A 19,167-nucleotide genomic window follows, 5' to 3' on the forward strand; every position below is an offset into this window, starting at 1 on the left:
TACAAGAGATGAGGACTGATCAGCATTTTCATGTAGCCAGTGATTAGAGTAAGGACTGACGCAGAACTACACACCTACAGCACAGTGTTACCCTAATCTGATGCTTCATGAGTTGTTGGTAAAAGAGAAATCAGAAACAATATTTTCATTATAAAGTAGATATTCCTTGCAGGTATTTGTGGAGGAAAAAAAAAAAAAAAATCAGTCTTCATTTTTATTGTAAAGCAACATTTTATCTAATGATGTTGCTTTAGTAGCAGGAGATACTATCTAGGAAGACATACCTTTATTTCTGCAAGGTATAAATTCTGGTATTTGTTACCAGTTCTTTTACAGAAATAAGGACCCAATAAGGACCTGACAGAAGACAAGGAAAGATTTTCCAACAATGGGAATATATTTGGGCTTGGGTTATTTTCTCCCCTTTCTCATCAATAGAGGATTACAAAAGCCCTTTCTTTCTCAGGATTCTGAATATCACTTTGTGTTCTATCTACTGCTGAAATCTTTCTTTATCTGAAAATGAGATTGCATAATTTCTTATTTTCTAGTTACATCCTTCAGCTTTGCACTGGGGCTTAAAATGCCAACCGAGGCCACCAAGAACAAGTCAAAAATCTGTGCATACAGACCAGTTTCTGATATTCCACAGATTAATATCTGTGTCCCACTCCACTAGAAGATCAAAAAAGCTCTTAAAGATGTCCTTGACCAGAGAAAGCATATGAGTAATTAATTGTTTCTGCCAGAATCCTGGTAAGTCAAGAGAACATTGCAATAGCTAACAAAATTGCAGAGAATATAAAAACCAGACTGTTTTTGACAGTGGAACCCCCCAGATCTCTTCTGTTTTATCTCCAGATAGACTTAAAGTCCATTTTGCTTTAATTGACTGTTTTTATTGTGTATTTAGAAACTGGAGTGTGCAAGACTGTTTCATGTGTACATCATTAATAATGTTGACTGTCTTTTATATATGAATATGAATATATGAATATGATGGTGGAATATAGCCTAAGAGTGCTGTTCTTTTCATCTTCGTACCAAAGTTAAACTCTTCTATAGCCTCTTTGAATAAAGTATTAGTGCATGAATGTATAATTTCTTACAGTTCTTTCATTTGTCCCTGACAGTGTTTCCTACCCGTCCTGAGCCCAAAAACCTTGGTAAACTCTTGCAGGTGAGACGGAATAAAGACCCAAACTAGTAACAGATAAGAAAGAGATAATAAAGAACAGGGTCAGAACATGACCTTAGTCCTTGGAGGGCAGGATGCGCTCTCTGCACTTCCAGTGAAGGCACTCAGGCAGTCCAAGCCTGTAGACTATGTGTTGCTTGTTCTGCACTGTGTCAGTAATCTGGAACAGAACAAATTGGGGTCTCAGAGAGAACTGGAAGAGGCTGAGAGCTTACATCTGTACTGTTTAGGTTTCTAGGTCATTTCCTCTGTCCTTCATCAATCATAGTTTTCATCACACACTGAGGAGCAGGTAGTGTCACTGGCACATGCAGGCAATTTGGGAACAGCAGGTAAGTAAGGGGATGGCCTAAATTCTCATGGACTGTTGCAAGTGTAAAGCTGAGTCATGTATGGCAAGGCCCAAGAGGAGACCTTACTTGATGTGAATATCACAGCTGTAGTTAAGGATTAGAATGCTTCTTGCAGGCATTATAAACACACGTCAGCTGAGACCAGTGCTACCCCTTTTCCTTTTGGATATATGATATAAAGCTTGTGTGATAGGTATAAATGCACAGGGAACATTAATATTTTAAGTGTCTGTAAGCACACATGTACCAGATTTAACTTTCAGTATGGGAGAAAATGTGGAATCAGGAAGAAATGAAAACAAACAAGCTGGGCATGGCAAAATGCTAGGAGAGTTCTTGGAGGCATGAAGAAAAGGATTTGGGGGATAAATCTCTACTGCACTTTGGTAACAACTGGGAAACCTTGGACCATCCTAATAGTCTTCAGGGTGAATACCAAAATCACTGAGAGACCTCAAGAGCATCTTACCACAGCAGTGTGGACAATACTCAAGCACAGGCTGAAATGCATGCTCATTATCACCCTGGTCAAGGAAGCCACACACCTATTTGCTTCTGAAGCGCTGCTTTATGACCCGTAAGCTGCAGTTACCTGCCTTAGTAAATGATCTGACTCCTACTTTCTCTCATCAAGGCAACAAAAATTTTGGTTCATTTATAAGGTGCAGTGTTTCTGAAAGCAGTGGAGTCTATAAGGATGCCCAAATCTTTGATAAGCAAGGCAGAAGTGTCTATATATTTCATTTAACATTTTAAAAAGTATGTTCTTGTGACGTTAACATAAACTTCCTAATTTCTTGCTTTTAAATGCAGAGTTTGGTGGAAAGGCAAAATTATGCTTTCATTAACTTTCAACTTGACATCTAAAAAGCTTGCTGTGACTTTGAAAATCTGCATATTTAGAAATCTGTCACTCATTGATATTGGCTGAGATCATGAAAAGTGACAAAACCACATTTAAAAAACATGAAGGTTGCACAGTCCTGCACTCAGAAATGTGAAAGGCCTTCACCTCAGCTCAAAACTGAGTATATATAATCATAGTCTTTATCCCTCTCTACTGCACTTGAACACTCCCTCTATCTCCAGCCACATGGCCTGAGCAAGGCTGGGAGCTTAGATTCACTCTCCATACTCCCAGTTTATGTGTAATGTTGCACACCAGGCAGAAGCAGCAGTTCAGAAGCAAGCTGATCTGATCTGCTGCACCAAGAATACAACATACCAAGGATAAATGAGCTACCTATAAATATTCAGATAAATGAACTACACAACTGAATTTTTTAGATGGCCATAACCTGGTCAAATGTAATTGGATTTTGCAACAGCAAACACACTTTTCCTCCGCTAAACACCGTTCCTCTGAAACAAACCCATACATGTACACACCTTTTTCAGGCGTGTACCTGAAGAATCCATTGAAAATCTTTTAATGTTTCTTTTATATGGGAACACCTGCCCCAAACTGAACCTGATTGAACAGCTTTTGTTAAAATTATGAAAATAAAATTAATTTTATGTTGAGGAAAATGCATATTTCATACAAATTCTAGCCTGAAATGCAGCAGAGTTCCAATCAGCTGAAGAAATATCTTAGAATGGAAGGTGTCAGCAATTTCTACCTGCTCTGCTTATCGTAAACATAATTAAGTAATGTTGCAGGTCTTGAAATATTAGTGTTTGCAAAGTACAAGGGAGCATGTTGCAAGTACAAACCCCGATAGTCATCTTCCAACTAACACTGCTATCAGGTAGTCACAGCATGAAATTGTAAATGGATTATTACACTTATAAGATAGCACCCAAAGTCTGGTAGGGACATCAGAGATAACATAGAAATAAAAATATTTCCTGTTTTGACAGCAATTTTTTCAGGATACGTCCTGTAATTTTCACGTGCCTTTCAGTTTGAGCATTTACTTGAGAAGAACATAGAAGGTTCTGCTACAATAAAGGTTTTATTTGTTCATGGTCAATATTAGTTCATTCCTCATGATCTGAAGGAAACTTGCAGGGAGCAAACTCAGGCTGAACATTGCACCTCACAAACCATGGTGTTCTGACTGGTAAATGTGACAAATATGTAGTTTCTGGAAACTGAGATAGGTAGTCAATTGCTCAGTTTCTTCATTTTGGACAAATGAGAAAATGCTTTGTTTAGCATTTTTCTGAGCACAGGTCATGGTGTTTTCTGTCATTAAGGCTCTGTTTTTTTTCTTCATACAGCTTATTCTTAACTAAAACTCCAGGCCCTAGACATGAAATGTTTGTGTTCGTTTCTTAAAATCTTTTGTAATACATAATTGATATCACAACTGATTCTTGTAAAGACTTTTTTCCACGCCCAAAAAAACCCTGTATACAATTTTTGAGGTCTCTCCCATTAGAATAGAGTTACTAATATATGTAGGATAAGAGTTTCATAAACTGCAACCTTGTTTGGAGCTTTAGATTTTCAGTCTACCTTTCCAGTTTGTTTCAACAAATAACTCTATTGTTATTTGAAAAATTAGAGGGTTTAATTTTGGTGTGGAGCTTTTTGTTTGTTTGTTTGTTTGTTTAGGACCCTCAATTTCTTGAACTACTTGCAGATTTCTTCATCAGTTGCCCAGTTATAATGGTTAGTCCTATGGTGGCAGCTCACCAGTTTATACCTCATACTGAACAGCTGGCACAGTTGCAGTAGCACAAATCTTACCTGCAAAGCTCTAGCAGCTTACGCACTACACAGGCTACCTTGCATACATCTACACAAGTGTAACTGCAGTAAATGCACTCCCATCCAAAGAGGTTCCAGAAAACAGGCATGCCCAGTCACCGAGCATGCAGGCAAACACAACAAATACTGATTACAGTTGCATGGTGTTGCTGAAATGGACAAGCAGTAGTTGCTTATTGGTACATGCCTTTGATATATGAGCATATTCTTTCAGTTAGATTTTAAAGGCAAACTTGTGCTTTTATGTACTTCACAAACTATATCAGAGAGACTTCATCTCAGCCTGCACATAAATGTTTTCAGCAGTTGCCGTTGTCCTTGAGCAACACATAACTAGCTTCAGCTGACTGCCTTGACCTTGAAACAGCATTGTCTGTAAAATACAGTAAATGACATCTGTGCTTACTCTGGTTGGCTAACTTGCATCACAAAAGGCAAAAAAGTAGTGTTGCAGGTAAGCATTTGTAGGATTTACTTCATATGCATGCTTCACATGCACTTAATGGGTCACTTATGAGCTGATTAATATGCAAAATTCTAAACATTTTTTTTAAAACATGAAATAAATATTACAAAAATATCTGTTAAATTCTAGTTTTGAGGAAAAGAAGCTGAATTACAGAAGAGACAAAGAAAGGAGAATACTAATGCAGCCCCACAGAAAGAAGATGTTTAGGAAAATACAAGCCTTATAGAATAGTGTTAAAATATTCAGTAGTATTTCTTCAGAGCTTTATTTAATATATGTCACTATATTTTGTTAATTAGGGTATTGTCAAATTGTTTCTCTTGCCATGATCTATCACAGAGCATTCTCCAAAATATTAGATGAAAATATGAAAAGCCTTGAGTATTTCACTGAATTCCATCAGCTCTAAATAGATGTTTCAAAAAAAAGACAGTAGCATACATCTAATAAAAACAACATACTAATAAATTAATAGATAAGTAAACATACACATAGGATTCATTACTCTTATCAATGTCTGAAACACTGACATACTATAAATATTTTCTGAAGTTAGTCACCAAAGGAAGGTACTTAAAATTGCACCTGTCATAATATTAATTATCAACTCGATCACAAGAGTTCTTAATTAAATTTCTCTCTAATTATACTAGATAATTCTTCCAGTTGCGTTTGTTTTTTTCTGCTCTTAACAAAATCTTCCAGTTGACTAGGAGCAAACAAGAGACACAAAAATGACTTTATTCTTAAAACTTTTTGTAGCATTGCTACATATCAAGGTGCCGCGATCAGATCACTGGTCGGCCCGGACCAAGGAAGAGACAGATAACACACATGGTGTGAGCGCCAACTACGCCCTTTATTGCGCAGTTAATTCCTTTTATACTAACAACTGTAGGTGGGATCACTGATACGTCACAGGGAGGCGACGACTAGCCTTCTACCTTTCCGTGACATCGTGAGATCTTCCGAACGCCGCACCCTACATCTCCCCCTCCTCATGTCCAACTAGCTTCTATTAGTTACACACACTATTTGCATATTATTCATGCACTGTCCACGCATCCAGTTGCACTTAATGATTGGTTGTATCAACACTGCACACGCGCAAAAACATAAAATATAATTGGTTATACTAACTAAAACATACGAGACTTAGTCTAATTGGTCAAGATAAACTGCTGAATTGAGGTTGTTTGTGCCAAGTTCTCTTTATCGTGGAATGTGCACCTGTTTTTCTAATTGGTATCTTTCTTATTTTTGTCTTTTTGTTTATTCTGTTCAAGCCCTTCTAAAGGCATCTGGAATGCTCTTGTGACCGTTAGCTAAATATGTTCCCACAACAATTCCCCCTCCCTTTTTTCTATTAAAAGAGCATTAACAGATCTAGTCACCACCATCCGCGAACTCAGCTCAGCAATCGGTAGGTGCCAGCTTTACGTGGGCATCCCCACAGAGGCAACGCTGGCCTTGCCGTACACCAGCCTGATGCTCTTCGGAAAAATCCCGGTATTTGTACATTTGCAGAGGAACGGATTTCAGCAGACATGGCCAGCGGGTGCTAAAATTCGCCTCAGTTGAAACATAGGGAGCCTATGGCGCATGCGGTTGCAGGCCAGGTGTGCCGCACGAGTCATAGCCATCGTGTCTATTGGTTCACGGGCTTTGTGATGTGGTTGCAGTGCACAGAGAATCTTGACCTGTTATGTCGGCTAAGGTGACCTACAAGATATATGAACACAATTAATTAAACACAGTAAAAGCAACATTATACCTAATAAAATACAGAAGAATAAAAGAAACCCTGATTTTTAACAAAGATACAAACCAACTCGTAAGTCCCCATCCCGCAGTTAAATACTCCAAGCCGAAATGACAGTTTTCTTAATCGCTTTAAAGGTCTTGCAGCGCCTTCTTGTCTATGCAGTTCTGTTATCTTGTTTATTAATTGCTCTAGTGTCAGAAATTCGTAGCAGATACCCAAGACGTCACAAGCCAGGAAAGGATAACAGCAATCTGTAAAGAAAAACACTCAAAACACTACGAGGTTAGGGCAGGAGGAACCATACGACTAGGGACCCATTTCAGTAGCCCTTCAGGCGTCTGTACACAGGCGTACCCCCGCCCGAGGCAACGCAGCTCAAACGGTCCGTCCCATTGGCGTGTCTGGGGATCATGCTCACGGACCAGTGGGTAGGGGCCTTTCTCTTCTGTAGTCGTAAAATGTCGTTGTGCTGTCGTCTGGTCCAGGTCCCCCCGAATTGTCTGATTTAATGAAGTTAACGCAGTTAACAGGAGACGCTGTGTACAGGGAACAGGTGAATTATCCCGTAAGCAGGAGGGCTCTGCCCGGTCCCCCTCCCTAGGACGATCTAGCAGGGTCTTGAAGGTTCAATGTGCTCGTTCTACAACGGCCTGGCTGGTGCTGTTATAAGGAATGCCATGTACAAGGGCTATACCCCAGGTTGCACAAAATCGTTTCACCTTTTCCGCAGTATAGGCTGTACCATTATCCGTCTTGATTTGTCGTGGAATCCCCAGTTGGGCTATGCAAGCAGGCCAGTGTTGTACAACCGCCAAGCTATTCTGCTTCCTGTGCGCTGTAGCGAGAATATATTTACTATAGGTGTCTACAGTAACATGCAAATACTGTAGTGGCTTAAAGGGAGCGTACTCCGGTCCACTCATGTTGACTGCGGGCTACTTATGCTAACTCTAAATAATCAGGGTCAAAGAAATGTTCCCCCATTTTCTATGAAATCTCCCACAATTTCCCCTTTTTGTCTTTTGTGCAAGCCAAGTTACATGAAATGCTTTTGCAATCATATGTTCAACTATTTTATGATACGTGGTACAATCATTACAACTGCTAATATTACAATTAAAATAACTAAGCCATGCATAAGCAAATCTTTCAACCATCCTGTAATTCTCAAACTTGTTAGCCATCCACTTAAACCTGTGTCAGTTATCGTGAGCCTTTTACTGTGAATCATATTGATATCGGGTGTTAGTAATGTAAGTTGTCTGAGGCTACATGGCCTCCCATTAAGTTTCGATGGAATTCCTCTCCCACGCTCTATTCCCACAAATTAAAAATATCCCTGCAGGTAAAGCAGCTGGAATAGAAAAAAGAGTGTGATATTCTGGAATAGATATAGTTACACCAAGCTGTAGCATTTCTATATACAGGCAAAATAGCATTTACATTCTGACCCTTTCGAATGGTGTTACAGGTGTAATTAAACATCACACAGGGATTCATGATGACTGATCCTAACAACTCTAACTCTTGAGGTTCTTGTAATACTTGAGGCAGGTGTGCATACAGCAGGAAAAGTAAACATAGTATCTCCTTGCTGTAGAGCTTTTTCTCAACAGCGTTGCATCAAACTATGTGTATTTTTTCCCAAATTATTTAGTGAATCGTCATGGATTAGACAGAGGCACAGAGTTAGAGGGATTAGCAGGAGAAGGAGATACAGGCAGTGCAGCAAAGCCAGGTTCTGTTTTAAGTTCTGCAGACCCTGGAGAGGGAGTACCAGGCCAGTGGGGTGAGGGGGTGGGGGACGGCAGCGGCACGGCAGCGGCCGCAGCCGCGCAGAGGCTGTGGGAGGCAGTGGCGGGATGGCCGCGGCAGGCAGCGGTGGAGGTAATGAGGGATATAAATCCGGCTCTTTTTCAGAGTCCACCCTGCCTGATACAAAAGAATTATTATCAGAATCAGAATCCTGCTCATTAGCGGCATGCTTACAGACTGCCTCCTCAAAAGCAGTATCAGGTTGTACCCGCCTGCAAAAGTTGTTGCAAGGCCGCCACTACCGGACGCGCTTCCCGTTGTTGCTCTCTCTCCAGTACCTGGCGTATCATGTTACCTAGCGACGAACCCGGTGGCAAATGAGAGACAAGCGCTGCGCTCTGTGGGTTAGCCTGAGCCCTAGCACATTCAACCACAATCGCTTCTTTAGCCGACTCTGGGAGGTTTGCCGCTTGCATAGCAAGCTGAAGCCGATCTAAAAAGACAGTAAACCTCTCGGCAATCCCCTGCCAAACTTTCACGCAAGGGGGGTCCGCTCTATCCATGGCCGCGACACGCCTAAGAGCGGCCAAGGCAGTTGTTGCAACTGCTGTAAAGTCACGCCTGCACATTCCCTGTGCCTGTGCCTGAGGCGTTGCAAACCGTCCCTCCCCCATGAGCTGCCGAACCACCCGCCGCAACTACTCTCATGGATAATGGGGGGGGGGGGGGGGGGGGCACATCAGGTCCCGCTGGTGCCGCCTCTACAGGAAAAACCTCCGTCTCCGCCGCACCCTCCGTGCCCATGTCCGCGATCAAAGACGGACCACTCTGCGAGCCCCGCTCCACGGTTGCCCGCTCCGTCTGAGTCCGACCCACTGTCCCCGAGGGCGCTGTCCCCGCTGTCCCCGAGGGCACTGTCCCCGCTGCTCCCGAGGCGACGCTGCACCCGCAGACGCAGCAGCTCGCGCCGCCAACCAGCACGCCTTAGCCTCCCGTACTGCCGCAACCACCTTCTCTACCTTCCCCCAACTCTGCGATCGTTCAGCAGCTCCACGCTTGGATCGGAGCAAGGACTCCTGAATCTCTCCCCAATTTGGGGAGCTCAAAACTTATCTAGGAGACCCAATGTCTCCCCGGCGCAGCATCCATTGGATGCATTTGCCTGTGGGGCCCCTCCTAATCGAACCGCGGGCACCCACCTCATCAGCTAACTCCTTTAATACCTTAATCGCTTGCGCAAGCCTCATCGTCACCTGTGCGACCAATCACGTCGGGGTCACCACTATGTAGCGTTGCTACATATCAAGGTGCCGCGATCAGATCACTGGTCGGCCCAGACCAAGGAAGAGACAGATAACACACATGGTGTGAGCGCCAACTACGCCCTTTATTGCGCAGTTAATTCCTTTTATACTAACAACTGTAGGTGGGATCACTGATACGTCACAGGGAGGCGACGACTAGCCTTCTACCTTTCCGTGACATCGCGAGATCTTCTGAACGCCACACCCTACACTTTTCCAGAAAGAAATCCTGTACTAAGATTTAGAGCTCATTTAAAAAAACTCTTTATTATTATGAAAAATCTCTACTATGAATTATGCTATCAGAAATATACCCAACAATTAAAATTTTTAACCAACATAATATATGAGTATTTACACTATTTTCTTGTCAGAAAACAATAATATTCTAGTAGAATTGTGTTCTGAAGTTTTATGTGACAAAAAACTTTTGTCAGAGAAGGATTCAGTGCGTGGCACAGACTTCTAATGAACTTTCTGGAAGAAATAAGACTTTACTGGTGTATGTACCTCCTCTTGAATCTCACCTTCTGCTGATATTTTTGTAAGCAAAGTCTGAACACAGAGACAATGATTTATGACTTTTTAGCTTTTCCTAGCAAGATAATGGTTTAAATGTCATCCTTACAGCCTCTTGTGATATTTCTTGTTTTGATCGTTCTTATTTTAAGCCCGCGTTGACTCTACTGTTTCTTAAAGACTCTTGTGAGAATCCTTTTCTCTAATTCACAGAATTATTCCAAGTACTTATCTAGTAAATTCCAAACCACCTGCTAAACTTTTACTCTCTTGCTGCTCCAATGTCATATAGATTTTATTGACAACTCTAGGGAATTAACAGAAGTAACATTATTTTGATGATCAATAGAGCTAGAGGGAAAGAAAACTGAGATCCGCAGAAGTACATTGCTTTGATGGAGGTTGCAGATGTTCAGATATCACTTCAGAACTGAGCACAAGAGACTAATTCAGTGTTCAGAAGACTGTGAGGAAAACCTCAGAGACCAGTTCCTGTAATTATCTTATCTTACTTCTGTGACAATGTGAGATGCATAGGTACCAGTTGGAAACTTCTTCTAAAAAATAAAAATTTATGTGAGCAGTTTCTAATTAACTGACTGAAGAATCAAAAGGAACACATATATAAGCTTCTAAAAAGGCATATTAACTGGTTTCAAATTGCAAGTTTTAAAACTAGAAAGTTTATAGTAATGAGTAACCATAGGCTCAAGATACATCATCCTTTCCAGTCTGTCGCGGGGCGGGGCAGAAATGAGAGAGAAAGAGAGGTTCGGATCGTTTAAAGAATCACCTCCAATTGTATTAGCAATAGAAAAATGATTTAATAAAAATTTATATAAAAATGTGATTTCACAGAATTTGATGGCAAGGTTCACTCTATTACTTAGTACATGATGAAATGCACTCAGGAAAATTTAGTTAGAATCAGACTAAACTTATGAATATAAAACCCAAAAATGTAATAGAGTAAAAAGAAATATTACAAAGGAAAATCGAGTTAGAATTAATTTCTTGTGATTTGTGCAAAGATTGGGAATGTAAAAAGGGTAAGGGACACCCTCCCATTGAGTCACGAGGTTCAGAGAAGACCCCCTTGCTTTCTAAACTCGTGTCAGAGTCTAGGTGCGGCTGGATCGACTCCTAGTCCCAGACTTGGTCAACTGTTTGTATCTAAAGGGATTACGAGTATAATAGCAGCTTAAAATTCATTCACAGCTGAATAAAATTCACAACAGTAATTTAAGTGTAAAGTTGAAAGTAGTAACTTATAATACACTTGCTATAATATGCTTATTATAAACTAGTCAGGTTAGTACACGCACATGCATAAAGGCACTAAGACGTATACATAAAAGAGAGTAAAAGAGAATAAAAGAGGTATACCTGTTAAAAATTCCCCTCGATGTCAGTGAAAATATTTACTTTGAATGCTTAGGCATCTTTCTAAATGGGCGAAGGGTCGAGCCTCAAGGAGCGAAGAGAATCAGCCCAGGTTGTGTCGGCTTTCGGTGACAGACCTCCAGTTTTCGCAAACAGGAAAGTTTGTGAGCTCTGAGAGGCAACCCGCTCAGAGGGACATGCTGATCACAGCCTGCTGTGGTCCAGGAGAGCTCCAAGGGCCTTACTCAGTACCACTGTTTCTAGGTTTGGGAGATGATTAGCTTTTGTCATCAACAAATTGCTGGAATCCCAGCTGCCTGGTACCGTTTCATGTGCAGATAAGGAAAGCTCCGAGGTTGTCTGAGAATAACTTAAAACATAGATACGGGATGCTCCAAGACTGTCAGTGGAGGACTGTGATGTCTCAAGGTTGTTATGAGAAAGAACTGGCTGCAGGTTGTTATGAGAACTGGCTATCTCTGCTCCCGTCCCCCGCCTCCGCCGGGCAGCAGGAGTCCTTGGGACGCACAGCGTATCTCCCTGTCTTAGCCGCATAAGAGTTCCTGGCACAGTCAAGGGTCGCTTAACTGCCCGACTCATCACACTTATGCTAAGGCCTAGCGAGCCTTCCCGAGCTCGTAAATCAGGCTGGGGAGGGGGAAGAAATGCACCACCCCACAGTCCAAAGTCCTGACTGATAGATCTAGTCTAGCTTAAGCACTTGTAAAATATGAAGTGACAGCACTTTGTTGGTGGTTTTAATATCTTTAAGACCATTGATTATGTCTTATTTATGTATTGACCCAGGAAGTCTGGGGTTCATTTGTTTTCTCTTTTTGGCTATTTGTGGATTTTTTTATGGTAGAGGGGGAGGAGTTCTGCCCAGAAGTTTATCTTTCAGTGGAGCTTCAGATTTGATTGTTTTCCATGTACTAGAAGGACTTTTAATATACTTCTCTCCTGCACAGAGAAATACAAGCAGGATATTGTCCTTGCAAGATACCACCTCTTCTGATTGCTATAACAGCTTTGTCATTTTCCTTTGCTATGATAAAAGCAGTTAATGAAATGTTGTCTTACAGGAAACTGCCAAAACTGCTTGTGAATAGAAAACAAAATAGCTTTGTTATTTGTAGAGTAATCTTGCACATGATCAGGATGTCCCCTTTTGTCTCTGTTGTCTTGTTATCTTTTTTTTTCATTTTCTTTCTTTTTCTCAAATATTACATTTTTCTCGATGACCTTCATTGTTGCTTTCCTGTTTTCTTCTTTTGATGATAAAACTAATTAATCACTTCCACATAAATTAATTAATCCAATTCCATTCCAAGTGTTTGGAAGTAACATACAAGCAATTTTCCAAGGAAATTTTTATGGGAAGATTGGGAGAATGGAAATATTATTTTTTACTTTTCCTCCCACCCTGTTTGTTACTACTGATAAAATTCATGCTGAAGAAAGTTATAAAGAAGCAAATGGGAAACATAACTTCTAAAATTATCTCCTAGGCTTTAAGCGGTCAGCAGACACCAGTCAATCAAGATGAGACTAATGATTAAATTTAAACTGGGATTTCATTGTGTCATTCTCTGTAAATGGGAATACAAGAAAAAAAAAGTTTTCATAGAGTTCTATGTGTATACTTTAATTTTTTCCAGCCTATCATGGATAGATGAAATATGAGATAAAACATTATTATAATTTATTAATTCTAATGATATTCATGCTATCATGTTGATCAGTTCATAATATTCCTTCAGAAAATGCTGAAACCCCTCACTTTTCCTCTGAAATACATAAAGATTTTTAATATTTAGGCTATGTAGTTTCAGACTTATTTTACAAACAACAACAAAAAAACCCAGAATAAACACATAAAGTAAAAACTAACACACTATTTTTTCCTCTCTGATAAAAAAATATTAGACGGGAAAAAAGGTGATTTACCCCAAAACTTATATCTCAAAAATCATATTAAATAACCCAAAGTTTTCTTAATAATTAATGGGGAGAAGTGTTTTATAAACCTAAAATACAAGAATTGTAACTCAGAAGTACTTATTTCTTTGTCGTGAGTAAAAAGGGCAACCTAAAGATACTACTTGGGATGTTGATATCTACTGGTAAATTCCACCCCAAAATACTAGAAAAGAATATCTGAGAAACAAAATTTCTAATTATTATAAACTAAACTAAGATATAGATTTTTTTAAAGTTTTTTAATTCATCTGTTGGCATCCTGAATGGTTTTTGTGGTGCACTGTCCTTTGAGGAGCTTAATTCACATTATCTGTCAGTACAGTAAAGCTGAATATTTTGAATTCTTTGAAAAATGTATGTATATTGTGCTATAAAAGGAATGTTCATTTATTGCTCATGAGTGTCTGAAGATTCAAGCTTCTGTCTGAAAAATGTCTAGCTATTCCATTTAAAAAAAAAAAAAGTCCTAGTTCTAAAAAAATGACAGTTGCTGGAAATGCCTCATGTACATGAAGGTAGCAATTTATATTGTAAAAATGCCATGGTTCCTCTCTTGAGAAAAAGTAACCCAAAACAGTCAAGAGAGACACCATTATGGTCATGATCTTAAAAAAAAAAAACTAGAAGAGGGGGAAAAAACCCTCAGGAAAATATGAAATGCAAAAAAGACTTTTACCTTTGGAAGTGATTGATCAAGTAAAAAAGCAATGAGAAGTGCCTGTCTTCATAGAGTTAGTCAAGTAATATAATAGCCAGATAACAGGCTTTATAATATTTGATATTATTGTTAAGTCAGGATGTTATAAGTCCTTGAGACATAGTAATGAACATATTAATTTTATTGAAAAGCAAAAACTTGCTTACAGATAGAATTGATACACCTTTCTTATTATAGATAGATCAGCTAGTTGGCTTGTCTGTTCTTCAGAAATATTTTACTTTCACACTACATTATTTTTTAAGCAATAATAGCACAAGGTGATTACTACAAACTGGATGAAAGAATGAAAAAGGAAGACAAAATGGGTGTGATATCAGAAATGTGAGTGATACTGTGCTGGAAGGAAATTGCTAATGCAATAGGGTAAGTTCTCATGCACTATTTTCATTCTTCACTTTGCCACAAAAAATAGAATTTGGCTAAGAAAACTTCCAACTGAAAGCAGGTATGATAAATATAGAGTTTGATCAAAATATTTGAAAGGAAGATTAGGAAAAAACCATAAAGGTTGCAGCAAAAAGAAGTGCTAGATTGTACAAAAACTAAGTAGTACCAAAGGCAAGGCTATGCCATAGGGCTTAACAATAAGAGCTGTTACAAAGCAGATGAAGATGAAACAAATTTAGAAAATGGAGAAGAGAAAAATCCCAGTTGTCACTGTGATTCAAAAGGTGAAAAGAAAAAGGAAAATGAGATACTGAGGTGTATATTTTGTGGCACTGCCACCAGAAACTAGAAAACATTGACATTGTTTGTAGTTATGATCATATGCATTGCAGAAAGAGGATTCGAAGAGGAGCAGATACAGAAATGGACTAGTAGGCTGAGAAGGGGAACACATTCCTTACTTTAGCAGTGGACACTAAAAAAGCCTGGACTATCTGATCTGGCAAAATGGGGACTGAGAATAGATGTGATTTCCTTCTCTTAAATTTATCAAGATAAGCAGTAAGAGAGGAATAACATATGTTTAGCCTGAAGAAATATGTTGGAGCAAATTTAAATGCATATACATTACTGTGAAGACATTGAGCCTGGAAATCGCAAGATTTTAATTCCAAAAGAAATAATATCCTGGTATGTAGGATCTGCAGCAAAATTGAAATTGTCCTCTATGAGCTGGATTTGGACTCCAAGACCATGAAGATGGTTCCCATTCTTGTATTTCCATTCTTGTAATTAGTGATTGGACGAACAAATAGGATTAATAGGTCAATACAGTTAAGTGAAGACAGCTCTCCCTCACATTCTCTAGTAAGTTCAATGATGTTTTTCCACCACATTTAAAAGCAAAGGAATCTGATTTTTTTTTCAAACTGTGATCCAAATTTTAAATAAGAACTTTACCAGCAGTGATTTTTACTGTAAAAGAAACCCCAAAACATGGATTTGGTATTTTCTTCTTGTATGCTGACAATACGATGTCTTGTTTTTCTCAGTGTAAAGTATTGTTCCAAACTTTTCAACATCAGAACAATGACCTAGACTATTTCCTCTTTCTCTCTTCTCCTTATTTTAGACTAGACTTAAGGAACTTAAGGTGATTGGAGATTCCTCCTGACCTTGAATCAGAAACATGAGTAAGCATATGCTGCTGATGGAATATGTAGTTGAGGATGTGCTGAAGAGTAGGAATATGTAAAGTTCTTGCCTGTGCCAGGCTATATTCTAGACCTGAAATCCAAAGAGCCCTAGCAGAACAATATTGTCAGCACCCACATTTCAGGACACTGGATTTAATCTTTGCTGTACAGAGGTCTTGGCAGGCAAAAGTCACAAAACAAGCTGCATATAAATCAATGAAGACTTCTTTATACCACTAGTCCAACAAAAATGCAGGGTTTGGATGAATCCATTTTAGGGTCTGTTTATTTATTCTTTGGCTTCTCAATTTAAGTCACTGTCAGAATTTCCAGCTGTACAAATTGTTTCTTTGATCTGCTCATCAGCTCTCTACAAATTAGAACTGTAATCAAATTAAAGGACAGCAACATTTTAATGTAACCTGCCAACTCCTTCATGAAGACTACTTAACCATTGCTAATCTATGCAACCAGAAGATACAAGAGTCTAGGCCCAGTACAAGCCTGTAAATGCAATTCATCTTTCCAAAATTATTATGGAAAATAAAAAAACCTTGAGGGCCTCATATTTAAAAGAATTACATAGGAGAAAAATTAAGCATCTTGAATCAGATGAAGTACAAAAAATAGGTGCTACTGGAGTTAAATAAATATGAAATGTTTCTGATACTGTGTATTTTGCAAACACTTTTATCTCTTGATTACTTTCATGTATTAACCTAGCCCAAATTTCTTCTTAAAAATAGTGAAAGTCAAAGTCATATTTCACAGTGCATATCATTTAAACTGTTATGGCTAATGTAGATGTAGAGGGTTTGTAACTATTTTGTAGATCTAAATACACAACTATGAAATATTAACCCTCAGCGTTGGGATATCACACTCAGTGCTTCCTAATCCCATAATACATAATGCAATTTCATGTGAAACAAGTAGCCACATTAAAGGCAGTCAGATGGCTCATTCACACCCAATCCTACATACCCACACATGGCAAGAAACATTTTCATCTAGGGTTTCTAACAGAATCAGTTATCCTTGTTGTATACTCTGTCCATCCCCTTTAACGTCATGAAAGACTTCTGTGTGTCCCTGTGCATCCCTTTCACCTTTTACTTCTGAAAAATGGCTGACTGTTGGTTTTGGAAAGAAAACACAAGTCAGCAATCAGGTTAAGGACAGGATCAGCTCTCAGACTGTGCAACAACCAACAATTTTTGCCATCGGTCTGGAGGTCAGCACTTCAGACTAGCAATAAGAAGTTCTGTAGAGGCACCTCTGAAATAGCAGCCCCTCTGGGACAGTGAAAAGCTAAGGATGATCCAGAAGTGCAGCTTCACTGAAGCCAGCCCCTTTCATGCATTCAGCCTTTTGAAAATCAGTCATTCTGATCATGTGTTTAATCCCAGCACACATCTCTTTTCAAAACGATATTTTGAGCTTCAGAGGGAAAGCTGATGGTTTAGAAGATGGGCTGCTTAGCAGTAATTGTTACTAGAGCTATATAGTAGTTAGAAGATTAAAATATCTACTGGTTTGCAGGAGGATCTTTTCCTCACAACAGGAAGAGTTAAACAGTCTTGCAGTGGAGCGGTCACACACTGAATCACACGTAACAGTGCTTTCAGTCAGCTCTCTGCCTCCATGAATTCCTCTACAATATTTCCAGGCCATTGTTAGGTTAAATTTGATCTCTCATGATCTAACTTTTCTAATTCTAAATATTCTATTTATAACTGAGATCTAGTAAAAATGTTTCCATCTGGATGGAAAATCACAGTACAAATTCTTTTTAGATATAGCAATGATACATTTAGTCACCCAAAGCAACTGCAGGGAAAGCCCTTACCTTCTATCTTGCTTTTTATTTCAGCAGTTTTCAGTGCCTCTCTTTCTTGAATTAAATCCACACAATCATCTTAAGAGTCTTCAAAAGGTAATCTTGTTCCCATATGCTCTGTGTTTTGGCTTTACTTTTTTTGGTATTTACTTCCTTCTGCAATCAATTCCCTTGTTTTTTTCTTAGAGATGTGCCAAGCTGGACCATGGAGCTGACTCCCTCCTTACTGCCTAGACCTGCTCTGACACTACAACCCCGCAGGCTACAGGACCCTTCCAGGGGGAGGAATGAGGTCTGCAAAGGTTCCCATGAAATCACAGCCAGCAGCAGTGACGGTGAAGCACACAGACATCTTGTCTCTGCTGACCAGTCCCTGTCCTTTGCAGTAATGTATAGTACTTATGCAGCAAATTGTGAACGAAGAAATGTGTAATTATGCCATTCATCACAAACGGAAATCTCCCCCCTGCTCCCCCAAATCAGTTCAGCATTCATAACACAAAATCTGTGACATTTGGGAAAATTAATATTAAAATACTTCATAAAGCTGGGAAATAAATTCCATTAGCAGTTGAAGAGAGACAGAAATCAGATGTTTTGGTTTATTTTCTTTACTTTAGCAAAGATGCGTGTTCAGAAGGAATAAACCCAGTACTTTAAGTTTAGTCTTTGCATTTTAAGCAATCTTTTTGTTTTTACCATTGTAGGAAAAAAAAAAAAGCAAGATATGGAGAAAGAAGTTTGTACATTCCAACTGATGAATGTGCTATATAAAAAGATATTCCATTTAATATTGAGTATTACCTGCAAAGTTAACTACTAAAGTAATTCTTTCTCTCTCTCTCTCTGTCTATGTGTATATATATAAACAATGTCCTTTTAGGACAAACTAAATACGGTGCCTCTTCAGCTGTGGAAGTAATTTCTGAGTGTAGGTGTATATGTTCTTACACTCACATACGTATATTTTAAGGAAGGATACATATTTCCCATGCTAGACTACTTAAATGCCTATACAGCAGTTAAATACTGGAACTTCTGTATATTTAATGCAGCCATGGGACTTTTATAAATAACTAAGCATAGAAATTTATGGACTTGTGACTGTACACTCAGTAGTTTCATAGGCCTCCATAGGTTTGAATGTTTATTTGAGTGGTTGCATGTTTTAACTAATTTTTTTAGTAAAATCTCAGAAGAAAAGAGACATCCTGCCTCAAACTCTTTGAAACGTTAGCAAATATTTATGTTCAGCTGCTTCACAACATATTATATTCCCACTCATTATGGAAATAAGATGCTTGTGTATAATTCTAGTAAAAATATTTTTACAGACAGTGATAATTAAGATAAATTACATTTGAAAAAGTTAGACTTTTATTTCTTGGACTGAGCAACAAAAGAAAAAAATATGTCTGTATTCTTAAATTTGTAGTAATGTAAGTTGATAATTTCTGGGCCTTTTTCTTTCCATGCTGTCTCAGAACCTAACTCAATTTTAAGATAAGACAAGTTGCTGTATAACTCAAGAGCCAGAGGTAATCCCAGTTAATTATCATATGGGTTCATTAGAAGCTT

Source organism: Aquila chrysaetos, chromosome 4 (genome assembly GCF_900496995.4).
Source record: "Aquila chrysaetos chrysaetos chromosome 4, bAquChr1.4, whole genome shotgun sequence".
Taxonomy (NCBI): domain Eukaryota; kingdom Metazoa; phylum Chordata; class Aves; order Accipitriformes; family Accipitridae; genus Aquila; species Aquila chrysaetos.